The sequence below is a fragment of the Jaculus jaculus genome, chromosome 1 (genome assembly GCF_020740685.1).
Source record: "Jaculus jaculus isolate mJacJac1 chromosome 1, mJacJac1.mat.Y.cur, whole genome shotgun sequence".
Taxonomy (NCBI): Eukaryota; Metazoa; Chordata; class Mammalia; order Rodentia; family Dipodidae; genus Jaculus; species Jaculus jaculus.
This window is the reverse complement of record NC_059102.1, coordinates 302362950-302380013: the sequence shown is the minus strand read 5'-3', so window position 1 is coordinate 302380013 and position 17064 is coordinate 302362950. Positions and strand designations below refer to the sequence as shown.

General features: G+C 45.1%; 1 protein-coding gene across 1 annotated transcript in view; it reads right to left on the bottom strand.

Moving 5' to 3' along the window:
* Positions 1-12361, bottom strand: part of Kiaa0040 (KIAA0040 ortholog) — a 39905-nt gene extending 27544 nt beyond the window's left edge. Inside the window, exon 1 of the mRNA XM_045150494.1 lies at positions 12300-12361. The gene's annotated coding sequence lies outside the window, so the exon portion shown is untranslated. The remainder of the gene's footprint in view (positions 1-12299) is intronic.
* Positions 12362-17064: the final 4703 nt, after the last annotated feature.

Genomic DNA, 17064 nt, shown 5'->3' with positions numbered 1-17064 from the left:
TTCAAATATGTCACAAGGCCCTGGCTAACCAAAGGCAGTTTACTTCAAAGAGTTCAAAGGGATTAATATTCCCTCTCTCCCTCTCCCTCTCTCTCTCTCTTACACACACACATAGTTTGTGTAGCAACACTGGTGATATTTAGTATAAGGTTTGTGAAAAGCCAATGGATTGGGGGGAAGTCTGGATTAATCTGTGGGTCAGAGTTTACAGATGGGAAGTCTATAAGGTGGATGTGCCCCACTGTGAAGGGAAGCTGTGACCCACAGCTCTTTGGTTTGCAGAGTGCTCTTACAGTCTGGGTGACTGGCTCTCAGAGGTGGCAGCTTGAATGAAAGCTTAGCCCCACCATACCCTACCTATCTGAACACAGAATATCCTTTGATCCCCTCTGTGCCTGTGTTTTCAACTGTAAGAGGAAAACAGGAATAGATTCTGTCTGAGGATTGTAGGAATCAGGTGAGTTAAACAACATATATGACGTTAAAATAGTGCTTAGTGAAGAGCAAACATGTAAACGTGCAGTAAATGTTAGCTCTGCTTATCAGTCTCCCTGCAGGATCTGAGCCTGAGATGGCTATTGTGGTCCGCTCAGGTATACAGAAGGAACCACAAGGACAACTCCTGTGTATTCAGCAATATGACTTTCATTATTTCAGCACCATGGAAGAATGTAGAACCGTATCTAAGAGAGTGACCTGTGTACAGCTCCCGCCAGATAGACCTAAGGAGAATCTGTAGCTTAGTGTTTTTCCCTAGAACTGTGTGCTATGTGGAAATTAATCCTAGTTGAAGCCCTCTTTCTTTTTCTGCACCTCACCTCCCCAACAGTACGTGAAAAATGATTGTTTCCTGATAGCACACATGCTGTTCATGTCGGCTTTCCCACTGAACACTGAGCTATTTCAGAGCTTACCGCCACCTGCCCCATCTGCTGAGTGGTTGATTAATCAATTAACTGGTTGGGGGACAGAAACAAGATAGAGTTAAACCTGTCTCTGTGAGGACTTTGTGTTGCCTTCCACTGGGGCTAGGTCATGGGGTGAGAGGGAAGACTGTTCCAGCAGGGTAAGGCAACCAGAATGAGGTAGAACAGGAAAGCCTTGCAATGGGTGAAGGGGTTTGCTGTAACCAAAGGCATCAGCTTATGGCTCAGGTATATTGGTTAGATGTCTGGAGAGTCAGCCAAGCAGGACAGAGCAAGTGTCAGAACTCCAGAATGGCACACTCCTGAGCCTGGATGGAAAGATGGTACTCGGAACAGAGATCCCAGATAGACTCCTTCTAAGGAAGAAGCTACTTCTCCCAGCAATGAGTGAGAGGGGTGGGACTTTTAACTAGGTGCTTGCAGATTCCAGAGCAGCAAGTCCCTAGGGAAGTCTGTGCCTGCCTTTTGTTTTGTTTTGAAATTCCCCACAGCCTGGAGCATTTAAAAATGTATGTGTGCTTAAAAAAAATGCAGCTAGAGTCACACCAGGGAAGTTTCTACCGTTTGAACGTGTCTCTTAAGAATTTTTGCCATTCTCCTTTTCCAAAGAGGAGCCAAAGGTGACTGATCAAGAAACAGAGATGCTCCCAGCTCTCACTGACCCTGACAAAGAGGGGTGAGACTTACATTTAGGGAGACTCTAGACATGCCCAAGAAGCTAGTGCCTCATTTACTGGCCAAATAAGGTTTATTGCAAGTCCTATGTAGCCAGAAACTAGAAGCTTTGAAGCAATAATACAACCTTGAGATTAAATGAAGAAATTAGGGTTTGTAAAGAGGTTTCCCAGTTCATCTCATCTTTAGGTGACTCCAGACTATTCTTTCTGGGTATGGAAGACTTCTGTGTGATATGACTTGAAAGACCCTTTCCCTTCTCCTGACCCCTCTTCCCAATTCTTCCCTCCCCTTTTTTAAAATGGGTGCACCAGGGCCTTCAGGTGCAGCAAACGAACCTAAATGCATGCACCACTACATCTGGCTTTCTGTGGCTACTAGGAATTGACCCTGGGTCATTAGGCTCTTCAGGCAAGCACTTTAACTGTTAATCCATCTCTCCAGCCCATCTTCCCAATTCTTTAACACACACACACACACACACACACACACACACACACACACACACATATACTAAGCTATTCAGATGTAGAGAGAAAATAAAGGCTATTTTAGATCTTTTCAGGTCTCTTCTGGTAATCCCTGGGCCATGTCTGTTTTGAAAGAGCTGTTGAGTTGCTCTCAGGCACTGGGATCTATGTGTAACAGGGGCTGGAAACATCACAGTGCCTCTAGATAGAAACATTCTATAAGTGTGCATGTTTATTTACTTGAATTTAATTAGCAGTGACTAAGGGTTGGAAACTGTACCCTGTGGATGCAATGATGGGGGCTAGGGTGCCCAAGGGTGACTGGGGCAGGGGTAGGCTCATACCTTTCCAAGGGGCCCACATGAGGTTATGAAGAAAATGATAGTCTGGGCAGTCTATTGGTGAGAGCTGGATAAATGCTCTACTGGACACTGTCTTGACCCCTATCATAGTGTTTATGACACCATGCTATAATTGTCTCTTTACCTATCTGTCTGTCAATAGACTATAAGCTTCTGACAAACAGAACAGTTTTTCCATCATCACTAGTGGCAGCTGCAGAGCTGTGTTGGAGGAACGCCTTTGTAGGAGCCAGGGGAAAAGCACTGACATTGGGGTAGAGACCCCAGTTTCCTCATCTGTAAACAGATTAAGAGTAGCACCTCTCTCATCACTTGTCATGAGGCTCAAATGAGGAGAAGTAGGTAAATCTGTCCCAGCATACATGCAGGATGCCATACATGCTGCTGTTATTGCCTGTGGCTTTCTACTCAGTGACACCCAGAAAGAGTTTTCATTTACCCCAAATATTTTTTTCTATCTCAAGCACCCAACTGAATCCTTTGATCAGTTTAATGTCTTCTATTAAAACATAAGATCAGGGCTGGAGAGAAGGCTTAGTGGTTAAGGTGCTTGCTTGAAAAGCCAAAGGACCCAGGTTATACTCCCCAGGACCCATGTAAGCCAGATGTACAAGGGGGGCACACACATCTTGAATTCGTTTGCAGTAGCTGGAGGCCCTGGCATGCCCATTCTCTCTCTCTCTGTCTCTTCCTACCTGCCTATTTCTGTATCTCTCTCTCTCAAATAAATAAAAAAATAAACAACCATAACATCAAAGCCATTGCATAAGAGACCAGGCATGAAGGCTAGACAGATGGCTTAGTGGCTAAGGCACTTGCCTGAAAAGCCAAATGACCCAGATTTAATTTCCTAGTACCCAAATAAAGCCAGATGCACAAGGTGGCATATGCATCTGGCAATCACTTACAGTGGCTCGAGACCCTGGTGCATCCATTCTCTCTATTTTCTTCTTTTTCCCAAATAAATAGATAAAAATAGATATATAAAATATTAAAAAAAGAGACTAGGCATGAGAAAATATGCTACTTAGTATGCATGTTATCTTCAACAAAAGAAACTGAACTTGGAAATTCATAAATAAGGGCTAGAGAGATGGCTCAGTAGTTAAGGCACTTGTCTGCAAACCCTAATGATCCAGGTTTGATACCCCAGTACCCATGTAAAGCCAGATGCATAAGGTGGCATATGCATCTGGAGTTCGTTTGCAATGGCTGGAAGCTCTGGCGTGCTCTCTCTCTCTTCTCTCTTTGCATTCAAGAAGATAAATAAAATTCTTTAAAAAAAAAAAACCAGAAGTTCATAAGTAAAAATGTGAGGAAAAGAAAATAATTTTACTCCCAGGTATATGATCAGAAGAACTACCAATAGGTACACATGGAAGTCCTCGTATGTACATATTCCCAGCAGCCCTATCCACGACAGCCAAAGCTGCAACCAGCTCAAATGACCAACAAATAAGAAAACAGATTGTGGTATGGAATAGTGAAATATCATTTGGCCATGAAAGTGACATGCTGGCAAAAGCTACAGCACAGAAGAACCTGGAAAGCATGCTAAATGAAAGGAGCCAGGCACAAAAGGTCATGTACCCTATGATTCCACTGACAGGTCATTCCCAGAATAAGTGAATTCATACAGGTAAAATATACATCAGTGGCTACGAAGGGCTGGGAGAAGATGTAACAAGGAGAAGCTGCTTAACAAGTTCCATTTTGAGGCAATAAAAATATGTTAGCACTAGCTACAGGTGGTGGATGCAGAACATTACAAAGCAGTAACTGCCACTGAACCGTTCACTTTCAGGTAGTTGACTTTATATAATGTGACTTTTTGCCTCAATAAGAAATACAGAGGGAAATAATACAAACATTTCTTAAAAACAAATAGGTGGCACATGGAAAAGAGTGGTAGAGGGCTCATTATTAATCAATTGAGAGGTAGAAAATGTTACTAAAGATATCTGTGTTTACTCATTCATTCCAGCACCAAATGCTGAACGAACACAGACCTGGTGTTATTTTCCCCTCACTCTCTGGCCCCACCTTGAAGGAATAATATTTTTCAAGCCATGAAAATCTTGTTCCTGGAAAATGTCAGTCAGGAGCGTCTGACCGTCCCTGTATGGCACATGTCCTGTGACTGTGTCTTGTCCCTTGGCCAAGACAGTCTGGAGGAGAGGTATTCTTTCCACAGCTGCCTTTGGGAAGCTGTGCCATCCATCCACTGAACAGCATAAGTGCCGCTCTTTCCTAGGGGAAGTCAATAACGTATGTCCCCACTGAGAAGGGCAGTCAATGGCAGTCAGTACATGTGCTATGCCACCTGGCAGGGTATTACTTTCTTCCTGACCCAGTGAACGCTTTGGTCCAAATATCCTCACAAGGTACAGTCTGACTTTCTAATTTGGAGACCAAGAGAGCTCTGAGCAGGTTGTGTCTAGGGGGTATGGCAGGCCACTGTGTCTGCTCCCTTTTCCCTGTGGAGGTCTCATTTCAAATGATGTGGGTCACCCATGTAACAAGCCTGGAGGCTTCTTTCATCTAGGCTATGGCTGCACTATTCTGGCAAATGCAACTTAGCAGACTGTGAGCCTTGGGCAGCAGGCATTTTTTCAGGTCAGGAGCAAAAGGTGTAGAGAGTAAAGCTATCAGGCATTTATAAGAGAGGGGGTTAAGTCTGCAGGGCTAGCCTTAAGAGTGGCACATTCTCCCCAAATGTGCTCCTACAGCAAGCTGGTGGGTGGGGACAATGATGGCTGCTGTCTTAAAAAAATTTTTTTTTTTATTGTTTATTTGCAAAGAAAGAGAGAGAGAGAGAGAGAGAGAGGGAACGAGAGACAGACAGACAGACACACAGACAGACACACACACACACACACACACACACACACACACCTGGCTTTCCGTGGGTACTGGGGAATCAACTTAGGTCATTAGTTTTTGCAGGCAACCAACGAGCAACCTCTCCAGCCTGGCTGTCTTTGAATGCCTCAAATTCTTAGCAACACCACTGAATAAATGGCCACTGAGAGTCTGGCAATTACACCGGCAATCTATGCAGTTGAGAAAGATTGAATGCACAACTGTTTATTCCATGTCCCATGGGTAGGTCACTTTGAATGTACTTAGTTCCTGTGGGATTTTAGGCCAATGAAGGGCTACATGGACCTTCCAGTTCATAGCCAAGACTTTGGGTATCTGAGGACCACACAGACAGAGGAGCTATTGGAAAACCTGACCTTTGTCTCCCTGATGGAGAAACCACAGGAAATAGGATGCAAACTCATTATATTATTTGGATTGGGGAGAGAGTATGTTTCTGACTCAGCAGCATTCTCTAATTCATAGTTGCCACTGTCACATGACATTTAGATTCATACACAGCATGTCCACTGTGTCATTGTGCTCCCATGATACTAAAGCTAACATAACTTTCTAGTTCCCATTGCTTCTCTCCCTGCCCCCAGTCTGAGCCTCTCCCCCACCTCTATACTCTTGACCTTTAACTCCATCCTTTTCTGAACATTGGAAAGTTCTCTAACCTACAACTATCTTTACATAGCTATTCATGTTTTCTACTTCTTCTTACACCTTTCTTTAATGACTTACTAAAAAAAAAAAATAGCTGATGGGATTTACTTAAATCTTTTCACCTTGAAATGAGGGTCTCCTCTGGAGAGGAGAAAAACTCAGCTAAAAGACATCCATCCTAGGGGGATGGGGGGGTTATAGAGAGTTAAGAGCAAGGGCAAGTCTACAATGGCTAATAAGCACAATCTGATCTTTAATTCTGGCTAAGAATGTAGCCATGGCTAAGCTTTCTTTTCCTTCCTTAGAGACAAACTCCAGGGGCAGCTTGCCTTAACAATGGGAGCATGTTTCTTCCCAGGCATTAAGAGCTGGACACTGCCATGGGCCCTTGGAAATTGCCTACAGAAAGAAATACCATTTGTGTGAGTTCAACTGAGGACTTAGCTAGCCCTCCCAGTTTCCAATAAATATCTACTCGAGTCCCCAGGAAGTACTCTGTAGAGATGGCTCAGACCTATGTGGGACAAACACCAGCCATGTGAGCAGGCTTTCAGCCCTTAGGTTGGCCCTTCAAAGAGTTCACTGCAGATTTTCCCCTTTGCTCCTTGGAAAGGAAAAAAGGTCTATCTTACCACTGTCCTTATCTCTCTTACTGTATTCATGATGAGGTGATGAGGGTCATGAGTTCCAAATGTCTACCTGGAGCCTTTCTCTTCAAACAAGTTCTAGGCTGGTGTTAGGCTCTTCTGCTGGTCCCTAGCACATTCAAGTCTCTGAACCCAAATAGTTTTCATGTCCTGTTTGACCAAACATTGAGAGACTTTTAGCTAATTAAGGCACCCAGTGTGTTCTTTCTTCTTGAAGGATATTGGGGAACTCCTAAGAAAACTTTAAAGTTATAGAAAAAGAAGGTGTGTGAAAACTGTTTTATAGGATAAAGTCTACCTGTATTTTTTCAAGATCTACAGTTTCCCTCAGAGGTCACTCTGGAACAATCTTTTCATTTTATCTCTGCCAACACTTGAGTACTGCATGCTATATGTCATGAACCTAGATAGTATTGGGTATCCCAGGGGTGAAGGCCGTGGAACTTGGATTCTGCTCCTGTCATTAACTATCTGTGTGACCAAGGCACTTAGTTCTCCTCCCTGAACCCTACTTGGATCATCTATGAAGTGAGAGGGTGGGTGGGGTTGGCTCATCCCGAAAGGGTTTTTCCATTTGAAGTCTCTGAATCTGTGGTTACTTCCTCCTCTGCATCAACAACTAGCCTCTAGTGAACTCTGTTCACTTGAAAGTTGTGCATTAGAGCTCTGCTATATTGGAACATGAAATGCTGCTGTCTATGTCTCTTCAGGATACAGGCTTCCCTAGCTGGGGTTAGATAAAGGTACAGAGGCTGGCATGGTGGCACACACCTTTGATCCCAGCGCTTGGGAGGCAGAGGTAGGAGAATCACTGTGAGTTCAAGGCTGGCCTGAGACTACCTAGTGTATTTCAGGTCAGCCTGGGCTAAAGCGAGACTGTACCTCAAAAGGTCAGAGACAGGAGAGAGAGGGGCACAGATACAGCTAATCCATCAACTGATTTACAGCCTCTGATGGTTTAACCAGCACCTTGGTGAAAAAGAGACCCCTCTAGTTTCAACTTCAAGTGGGATTGGGTAAGTGGAATAACAGTTGAGAATCTTGGCTACTTTTAGTTCCTTTAACTCTCAGGAGTTTTGTGCAGTGAACAATGTGCAGGATGCACATTAGTGGAGCATGGCTTCTTTAGCCTCTGACCCTGTTACCTATGTAGAAAAGGTCATGGATGAGGCTAGAATATATACACACATCACTGATATGGTAGAAGGAGCCTTTATCATTATAGCCTTAAGATATTTCATGCAATTAAAAAGTGCCACAAAATAAAATAAATTAAAAAAAAAGTGCCACACTTAAGTTGGGTGTGGTGGCACAGGATGAATTCCAGGACAGCCTGGGCTAGAGTGAGATCTTACATTGAATAAAATAAAATAAAAAAAAAGGAAAGGGCCACATGTCCTATGATGCTTAGATTCTATGCCTGTATTCCCTTCTGATTTAGGTAGCTTCAAGAGATAAGATTTAGTAATAATAATTAGGGGCTGCAGAGATGGCTTAGCAGTTAAGGCACATGCCTGTAAAACCTAAAAACCCATGTTTGATTCTTCAGGTCCCATGTAAGCCAGATGCACATGGTAGAACATGTGTCTGGAGTTTGTTTGCAGTGGCTACAGGCTCTGGTGTGCCCATTCTCATTCTCTCTCTCTTTCTCTCTGTCTCTAATAAATAAATAAAAATAAATCTTAAAAAAGTAATTAACTCCTTAGAGGGCCTGAAAGTTTATGTAGGACATTAAATGTACTTTCTCTTTCAAATGGATTCTGAATCTAATCATTGCCCTGGTGAGTAATAATAATTTCCATATTAAATACAAGGGAAATGAAGAAATCAAAGGTTTCTTCAAGGGCAGCTGATAAGTGGTTAAGCCAGAAAACGAAACCACATCTGTCTACCTCCAAATCCAAGTGTTTTTCTCCCTTTTCTTTCCCTTTCTCGCTCTACTTCTCTCCCCCTTCCCTTTTCTTTTTCTCTTCCCCTCATCTCTTTCTCTCCTTCCTTCCTCCCTCCCTTCTTTCTCTTCTCTCCTCCTTCTCTTTCTATCCTTCCTTCTTCCCTCCCTCTCTTCATTCTTTCTCTCTCTCTCTCTCTCTCTCATTCATTCATTCTTTCTTTGCACTGACAACAAGATGGGAAGAATAACTTTGCAAGGATGTGGAATTATCTGGGAAGGCACTCTTCCTTATTTTAATGAGGCAGGGCTCTCCCACACAGGTGGGGTAACTAGAGATTTGAGTATGCACTTTGGAGAGAGTTAATCTAACAGCTGAACTAAATATTTTTCTTTTCACATGAGGAAGAGATCCCTAGAGGTTTCCCTATTTACTTAAATACTCATGAGCTAGGTATGTGCCAATACCTGGAATTCTTTCCACACTTGTAGGAATTACTCTGCCAGGCATCTCAGGAAAGCCTCGAAACTGTGATAGAAAAATAATGCCCAGAAGCTACCACTACCAACAAAGTCAAGGCTCTTCAGTATAATTGTGGCCTCACAGATAGTGTCATCTCAGGCTGCTATCACCCCTGTTTCTGTGTAGAGCTTCTGGGATAGAGCAGCCTTGGCCCCTACACCCAAGCTCTATACCTGTGTACCTAAGTGCTGACCATTTACCTCCTCCTGGACACCTCCTAGGCCTACCTAACATAAATATATCTCAAATGTTAGCTCCATCCTGCCTCAAAATTTATGAGCCACCCTTCTCTAGCTTACATGATTACCATGGATGGACCACAATGTATCTTCCCCGCTCCAGTTCAAGATGTTATAATCACCCTGAGACCCATTCATACTTCCTTTACCACACTTCTCCTGGGCACTAGGCACTTTTGATTCTAATTCTTCAGCACCATCTGTCTCTTAGTTTCCATCTTTACTGTCTTGTCAAGGTCCTCAACATCTCTGCTTCTCCTCTCTCCAAGCCAAGTAATTCTTTCTCCACACACAAGTCTGATGGTACATTTTCCCTATTTAAAACCAGAAATGGCTCTTTACTGCTGCAGAAGCTATGTCCCTCTTGACGGTAGAGTACTATAATCCCTATCCTATGTTGTTCCTTCCCCCTTAGCCTGCCATGAATATGCATATACTTTTCCTTTTATCCACAACACCCCTTCCCTGGGAGTCCTACTCTCTTTTAAACCTTTGCTCATGCACTGTTTCTAAGGAGCTTACTTTTTTGGGTGAGGAATTCCTGAAGGTCCCTCCTTTGAATATTTTCACTGAAGTTATGAGGTATACTGTCAGGAGCTCTAGTTTTCACTGAAGTTATGAGGTATACTGTCAGGAGCTCTAGTTTTCACTAATGTTATGAGGCACACTGTCAGGAGCTCTAGTTTTCACTGATGTTATGAGGCACACTGTCAGGAGCTCTAGTTTTCACTGAAGTTATGAGGCGGACTGTCAGGAGCTCTAGTTCTCACTGAAGTTATGAGGCAGACTGTCAGGAGCTCTAGTTCTCACTGAAGTTATGAGGCGGACTGTCAGGAGCTCTAGTTCTCACTGAAGTTATGAGGCGGACTGTCAGGAGCTCTAGTTTTCACTGATGTTATGAGGCACACTGTCAGGAGCTCTAGTTTTCACTGAAGTTATGAGGTACACTGTCAGGAGCTCTAGTTTTCACTGATTGTATGAGGTATGAGCTATAGTTTGTTTCTGTAGCATTTGTAAGACTGGGGCCCTCAAAAGTAGAAACTATCTCATTGCCTTGGACTTCAAATCCCAGGCATACTTCCCAACACACAGCAGGTATAGTAATGCTGAGTGGATCTATGGGGTGGGTATAACTTGTTCTTTGATAAAATCAATAAGGTGGGCTGGAGAGATGGCTTAGCGGCTAAGCACTTGCCTGTGAAGCCTAAGGACACCGGTTCTAGGCTTGATTCCCCAGGACCCATGTTAGCCAGATGCATAAGGGGCGCATGTGTCTGGAGTTAATTTGCAGTGGCTGGAAGCCCTGGCATGCCCATTATCTCACTCTCTGCCTCTTTCTCTCTCTCTGTGTTGCTCTCAAATTAATAAAAATAGACAAAATTTTTTTTAAAGTCAATAAAGTAAGATTGTTGAATGTTTGTCTTCTTGGGTTTGATCTTGAGGGAAAAGGCAGAAGTCAGTCTCTTTCACTCTATAGACCAAATGTTGACAACATATCAAGACTAGAGGGGAAAAAAATCTGTAATTTGCCTTTTTCTTAGAACAGGGGCAGGGATAGGGAGGCAGAATTTTAGACATGGAGGGACATTTGGCACAGAGCAAGCATGTCAGACCAAGTGGTTGATGTGACTGAATCAGCTTAAAGGCCCTAAGACCATTGCAGAATTCTTTGTTGTTTTTTTTTTCTCTAAATTATACAGAATATAACTATTTACTTCAAAAAAGATTTTCAAAAAATAGGTCACACAGATGCAATGTAACAGTGCCTCCCCCTCCCCCTGCAGAATTACTTAGGTAGAACCTGCAAATTACTTGTAAACAAGATGCATCCAAATAACTTTTAAAGGGCTGGAGAGATGGCTTAGTGGTTAAGGCACTTGCCCCAGAAGCTTAAAACCCAGGTTCAATTCCCCAGTACCCATGTAAGCCAGATACACAAGGTGGTGCATGCATTTGGAGCTCATTTGCAGAGGCTGGAGGCCCTGGGGTGCCCATCCTGTATCTGTCTCCTTCTCTCTCTCTCTCTCTCTCTCCTCTTAAATAAATAAATAAAAATATTTTTTAAAATGATTTTTTAAGTCTTGCTCTTTGTAACCCAAGACTCTCTAGTCAATCAACGATACTTAAGAATGAGGGTTCCTTAAAATTGCCTTCAGATTCTTAGGAGTGTTCCTTGAGGAGCTGCTTTGGAAGGTAGGTGCTTGGGAGATAGAAGCTCAAGTGCCTGTCCTCTCACTGAGCAGAACAGTGGCATTGGCCTGCAAATTCTCACACACCCTACCCTGGCTGGAAGCTGGTGTTCTGTTAAGTTATGACAAGCGCTGCTCTTTATTTCAGGCTTCCTTTCAGTTAAAGAGGGCTGTTCACACTAACCTCTATCATTTACTTAACTATTATTGACAAGGTGTTCTCACAGAATATAGGGAAGTGAGACCTGTTGCGTCCCCCAGTATTATGGGTAGGAAGGGGGTCAGAAAGTGGGAAGGTTTACAGTCAAAACTGTTCAGAAACAATCTGTGTCTCAGGTCAGCAGGCCGGTCCCACTTCACACATGGTTCCAAATCACATTTTCATCTTGGTCAGTTCCTGAGCCCCCACTGAAAAGCGGCTTCACCTAGATCCTAAAATGAGTTAAGAAACATCCAAGCCTGCTATGCTTTTTTTGTGGTGGGGGTGGGGAACGGACTCAGACCTTGACTTTCTTCCACAGAAGACAGACTGTCCATCTGTCGCCCTTTCCAGCCTCTCCTGGGGAGGGGGGCAGCTGTTGTCATTTGGAGTTGAGAACTGCACCCCGAACTCCCCCCCGGAGGAGGAGCCCGTGTGGCAGGCCAGCGGCACCTGGAAGCTGCCGGGAAGAGCCCTTGGCTTGGGCGGGAAGTCAGCTAGAACTTTTCCGGCCAGCGGGCTCGAGCGTCTCCTTGGACTCAGCCCTTCCCTCCCTCTTCTCCGTCCCAGGTAGGCGGGACCCGCCCGGCGCCCCAGCGGAGGGAGGTCCCGTCCCCACCGCGTCTCGGAAAGGAAGTCTGGAAACTCACCTTTGGGGGCGCAGGTGGGCTTCGCGCAGGTGCGGCGTCGGGGGCCCCCGCGAGGCCCGTGCCCGCCCCCGAGGGAGGAGAGGGACGGACGGCGACGCGGGGCTCGGCGAGCTCCTTCCGCCGGGCTCGGCGTCCCTGTCCCCCGCCGCCGCCGCCCTCCCGCTAGCCGGCGCCGCGCGTCGCGGAGGTGTCCGGCCGGCCGCCCCGTCGCGCACACGGCTTCCGCAGTGCGACGGCCGCGCCGCCTCTGCCGCCGCCCGCAGACCCCCGGTGCCGCCCGACGCGCCCTCGCTCGGCTCCTCCCGCCGCCCGCCACCCCCGCCCCGCGTGACGCGTCTCGGCCCTCCGCCCCGAGCACGCCTCGCCTCCCCCAGGCCGCCCGCCGACGGGACGCGACGGCCGAGCCCAGCCCGGGGGCCTCCGCGGACACACGCTGCAGTGTCGGACCCCGGGAGGGAGGCGGGGCGCAGGCCCCGCGGCCATCTCGGCCCGGTGCTCCGAGGGGCGCCCGCAGCACCTCACGAGTCTCGGCCTCCCGGCTTGAAGGCGGTAGAAGCGGAGGCGGCGGCGACGGCTAACTGAAATGAGGCCCGAGCTGTCGTGTTCCTGCGGGACCCACTGTCACGGCTGAGGGACGGAGGGCTCGTCCGTTTCCGCGGGAGAAGCCCATGGCTCTGAGTTGAAAGGCCGGAGAGAGGCCCGGCGCCCGCCCGTCGAGGAGTACCGAGAATAGCTGCAGAGAGGCTGGGAGGGGGCGGTGGGGGGAGGAGAATGTGATATTTCACAAGAAGATTAGAGGAGATCGGTTCAGAAATGCGTGTGGCATGAACTCAGTTTAGGTGTGAATAAGAAGGGAAAAGAAAGCTCCTAGAAAAATGTAAGGAAGGTTCTCGGGATGGGAGGTCAGGCACCACAAGAGGACAGCAAAGACGAAGGGCTTCCCTGGGCTGGGGTGACTAGAGTATAGAGTCTATTAGAGAAGGGAGCAGGAGGGGGGTAGACAGGCTTGAAAATGACAGGAATCCTTAAATGTAGGCCTGGGGACTTTTTGGGGGGGTGGTGGTGCAGGGGAGGGGATACAGATGTCCTTCCACCTAAAGCTTTACAGGGTATCGCTCAATCCTACACCCTGCTTTTATGAAATGCGACGTCCTCTCTTTGGAGACGAGGAAACTGAGGTTCACAGTATAGTAAGAAGCTCCCTCAAAGTCATACCACATAGATAGTTAAGCCCCAAATTTTGGTTTATCATTTTTCATGTTTTTATTTATTTGCAAGGGAGAGAGAAACACAGAATGAGCATGGGTGTGCCAGGGCTCTTTGCCACCACAAACAAATGTCAGATGCATGGGGCCACTTTGTGCATCTGGCTTTGTGTGGGTACTGGCATCAAAGCTTGCCTGTGTGGCAAGCTTTGCAGGAAAGTGCCTTTAGCCATTAAACCATCTCCCCAGGCCGTGAAGCCCAAATTTGAGGATTTGGGCTCAAGTGTTTCCAGTCCTCCAATCCATCTTTTTATCCATCACATCATCTGACAGAGAATGGCTTCTGTGTAGCAATTCCACATTTGAGCGAGGGAGATGTGCAGGCCTGGGATGACACTTATTGGGAGAAGGCTGCGTGCAATACTTTCTTGAGCAACGTTACAGACTGGCTCAGGCTGAGGTAACAGTTACATAGGGTTGCTTTTCAGAAAAGAAAAAAAAAAAAAGAAAGAAAGGAAAGAAAGAAAAAGGAGAAACAAAGAGAAACTTAAACAGTAAACAAGAGCTCAGGATTTTATAGGTATGACTGTCTGTTAGAACAAGGAACACCAAAGGTTAATCCATAGGTGTTATCTCTGAGTTATTTTAGTTCATAGGAGAAAAGACTATTAAAAGTCTAGAAGTGACTGAAAACCAGTAGCTTCTGTGGCAGACAAATTGGGGACTTTGAGGTGGATAAGACGGCAAATGTGCTCACACTGAATTGCCATGACTGCAAAATGTGTTGAGGTTCTGACATTCCTGGGAAGATGTGATCATGGCAGAAAAAACAAGTGGGCATCCTGCCAGGATGTTCTCATTCTGGATGGATGATGTATGCCTTATGAACAAGCAAGTTGGAGCACCCACCTACTCTTTTATTCCTTTGGCAGTGAAATCCCAACTCCTATGAACTCATCATTGGCCCTAGGCAACCACAGCACTGTTAATATTTTCTTAATCCTCATTAGTTTTCTTGTTTTCAATAAGGATATGAGGCGGTCAAGAGGCCAGCGGGCTTTAGATGGAGTGAAGCAGAACATTAACATCTTATTAAGAAAACCCTGGCTAGAGGGGTGGCTTAGCAGTTAAGGTGCTTGCTTGCAGAGCTTGATGGCCTGGGTTCAGTTCTCTAGTACCCATGTAAAGCCAGATGCACAAAGTAGAACATGTGCCTGGAGTTCATTTGCAGTGCCGGAGACCCTGTCTTGTCCATTCTCTCCTGCCACCACCCCCACAATAAATTAATTAAAAAAGGATACTTTAAAAAAAAAGAAAGAAAAACCTAAAATAGCAGATTGTTATCTGAGACCAGAAATTTAAACCCCCTTCTTTTTTGCCTGACCACCCCTCCCTAACTTTAGCACCTGAAGAGCTCTGGCTTCATATCAGTTTGTTTCAGACAGAAGGTGCTAGCTCTCTTGTAAACATTGTCAAAATCAATGGGCTATTAAGTATTGAACTTTAGTTTGCTTTGAAGGTGAAGAATGACTCCACTTTCAGTTCTTGTTCAGAAATGCCTTGTTTCATACAGCTTAATTGCAGTTCTGGTCAACACTGATCCACCTGTGTCATCCACTTGTGGGACACAGTTTCCCATCCACTCATAAACTCTGAGTCTATAAGCCATGAAAGACAGTGCTTCATAAAAATGGACACCTTTATTACATATGGAAAATACTAAGTTAAGGTCATTATCTTACTCTTATCTGAAACTGTGGGGTATTCTTGCCTTCAACACTGACCTCTAGGCTCTCAAAGGCTAAAGTGGAGCTAGAGAAAGTCCTTAAAGCGAAACCTGGCTGACTAGAAGGTGGAAGGGCTGCTGACAAGTTGAAGGCTGTTAGGAGGAAATGATGAGACTGTAAGTGGTGTGGATAAGATGAGCACAGACTTGTTCATCAGATCTTGAAATACCACAGTGTCTGAGAAGCACAATTGAGGCAAGTTCAGGACAAGTCAGTGGAAATACTACTGCACCCAGCAGGTAATGAATTTATGGGCTGGATCACCTCCCAGAGGTGGCCCAAGCTGGCAATGTAAATGAGTTTGAGAAAGGTTTAGACACACGTGTGAGTGGTAAAGCCATAACTGAGAGTTGAGGTATACTCCATGTGGTTGGGGGTTCAGGGTGGCCCAGTAGGCCCTTAAACAACGCATACATTGGATTTTTGTAGCCAGAAGAATCTTGGTCTTCAGAGAGCTTGGATTTGAGCCAATGGGCAGCCCCTACCCTTCCTCCCGAATTCTACAGTGTCAGTGGCCTTTGCTTTATGTAGGCAGCAAAAGTATTCTTTTTACCATAGCCTTACCCATTTAAAGTGCATTACATTGTCATTTTGACTTTCAACTTCTAAACAGATTTTTTAAAGAGTCTGCTTTCATACCATTTATTATATGCATCTCTTGCAATTAGATTTCTGTCAGACATTCCCTCCTAAATGATCTAATTCTGGCATAAATTACTCTAATTCTGAAAATTCTTCTCAAAAAAAGCACTAACAATATACTTTTCTTGGGAGATCTTTTTAGTGCAACATCCAAAATGTTATTAATGCTATGTGAAAGATGCTTGGTCAAAAAAAAAAAAAAAAAAAAAAAAAGAGTTTGGTTTTATGACTGTAACTGCAAATCTAAGATCTAAGGAAACTCTTGGATTATCTCTTCTGATAACCACCCATCCTCCACCCCTCTGCTCCACACACTGTGTGCTTTCTGTAATGTTTCTGTAAGTTGCTGGGGTACAGCACCCTATCCTATCATCTCCAGTAAGGGACAGGGGGTTGAAAGGCCCTTTTTTATACCTCTGGGGAACTAAGAGGCTCAGTTTTCATTTTGTTTTTGGTTCACAGACACTCCTCCCCCCCTGCTTTATCTTCAAAGCTGTTTTACAGTATTATGACTGGCCATTGTTAATTGGCAGCACTACTGTTCAGGGCCCTGTGCTGGATTCAGCATCTGATTTGTTCAGTGTAAACAGAGGGCTTCCGGGTTCTCTTCTTGTGGCAGGGGTCTCAAGGTAGCAGGAGAGAACACAGAGCCCTCATTTCGCTTCTGTTTGTGGTTTTCTCTGTCGTCTGTTCTTCTCTTAGGGATGGCTTTACTTATTGCTTTATTAAGTGATCCCACGGTGCGGGTTTCCTATAGCCTATACATGGACTACATAGAGCATTTCTCATCACTTTGTTGGAGAAACTCCTGGGAAAGCCCAGCTTGTTCTGCCCAGCACTTTCATTCTGACAGAAGTCTTTGTGAGGCTAAAATTGTTCATGCTTCTTGCCCTGAGGGCGCACGAAGTAACTGTGGCTTTGAACTGTGCTTCCTTAACTACTTCAGTGACTCAGAACATCAGTGTTACCACAAACAAACTTCCTGTCCCTAGGCTGGCTCTTTCATAACAGGTAAAAGGAAGGGTTAAAAAAAAAAATTCATGAAACAATGGGATAGCGTTCATTTACTAGGGTACAGAAATACGCACACATTATTTTTGTTTTAACTTCTATTGACTTATTACTTTCTTA